Raw genomic sequence first — 1792 nt, 5'->3', positions numbered from 1 at the left:
ATAATTTTCGAAAAACACAAAGAAAAACACAAGAAAACACCAAACTTAAAAATTTGGGATAGGAATTAAATAAAAAAATTATTTAAATTTTTTTTTGAAAGGAAGACTCAAAGGAATGACAAATTACCAAGAAAATAGACACATTCAAAGAACAAAGATTAAACAAAGAAAAGAAAAATATTTTTAATAAAGGTATTAAAATTTTTGAAAATTTGAAGAAGGAAAAAAAAGTAGAAAAGCTAACAAAATTAAAGAAAATACCTGATCTAGGGAGCAAGACAATCCGGCAGTTTGTCCAAACTCAACAATCTCCAGCAACGGCGCCAAAAACTTGGTAGCACGAATCCCCACACATTCGTACTAGTGTACCAGCAAGTGCACTGGATTGTCCAAGTAATATCTGAGCGAGTCAGGGTCGATCCCATAAGGATTGGAGCTTGAAGGAATCTGTGGTTATCCTGCAGGTCTTAGTCAGGCAGATCAGAAGGAGTTGGTTTAACTTTGTATAAATTACTTTTTATATCAAATATTTGGATGTTAAGCAGGAATAAGGAATTAAATGGAATAAAGAAAAAGAGTAATTAGAACTTAGAAGTTGTGTAAACTGTGAAAAGAGCGATGAAATATAGTTGAGGATTGGAGTTGCTTTGTCTTTCTGAATTGACTCTGGTATTACTGCTTCATTTGCTTGTGAGTGATTTCTTCAATGGCAGGCTATATGTGATTGGCAATGGTTTGAGCAGCTGCCAATACTCCTCCAGAACTGAATCCCAGGTTTACTGCGGATCCATTCTGATTGAGGGTGAAGCTTCTGCAGTTCATTCTCCTTGATGATCCTACTCAAAACGCCATAGACAAGGTCGAATCTTCTGGATCAGAGGATGCTGCACCTTAGGTTCTAGCCTCTACCACAGAGACCCTAACCTCCCCAGAAATTGGCTGAACTGATGTCTCGAGAAGTCCCCAACGAAGTCGTGGATTAGCCGTCTGAGAGACGTATATTCAAGCTGGCGGTTCATCATTGTCCGATGAAAGACGCACTCTGAATCCTTGTAGAATGTGATAACCTTATGCCAGTTCAACGCATTCATAGTGATGAAGAACGAATACACATCTTAGAATTAATCAAACATGGATCGAAGAGAAATAGTAATACTTTAATTAATTCATTGGACTCAGCAGGGCTCCTCCCCACAACCTAGGAAGTTTAGAAACTCATACTGAAAATAAACTACAATGGTGAAAACGAAAATTGGGCTGAATGGTGTATGATGTCCGAATGATTATGTAAAATACACTTTAAATACTAAACAGATGACTAGTAAAGGTAAAATAGTCTATTTAGTGCTAAAATCCACTTCTGAGACCCACTTGGTGAGTGTTTGGGCTGAGATTTAATAAGGCCCACGTGCTATGAAGCTCCTTGGGCGTGGAATGCCAGCTAGGGGGTCCTCTTCGGGCCTTTGGACCCTGGGCTCTGCTCTTTGGGCGCTGGACGCCTGGAAGGGGGCAGAAAGCTGGCGTTGAACGCCAATTTTGGGCCTTCTAATCCGAAGCAAAGTATGCACTATTATATATTGCTGGAAAGCTCTAGAAGTCGGCTTTCCATAGTCGTTGAGAGAGCTCCATTTAGACTTCTATAGCTCCAGAAAAGCTCTTCCGAATGCAGGCAGGTCAGATTTGGACAGCATCTGCAGTGCTTTCTCTGTAGAAATGGAGGTAGAATTCTAGAGAGAGAGGCTCTCCTCTCTAGGTTTTAGGGTTTCTTCTCTTATTTTCAGTTTCATCTAGG

This window comes from Arachis ipaensis, chromosome B4 (genome assembly GCF_059453495.1).
Source record: "Arachis ipaensis isolate K30076 ecotype BB chromosome B4, ASM5945349v1, whole genome shotgun sequence".
Lineage (NCBI taxonomy): Eukaryota > Viridiplantae > Streptophyta > Magnoliopsida > Fabales > Fabaceae > Arachis > Arachis ipaensis.
This window is presented reverse-complemented; position numbering follows the sequence as displayed.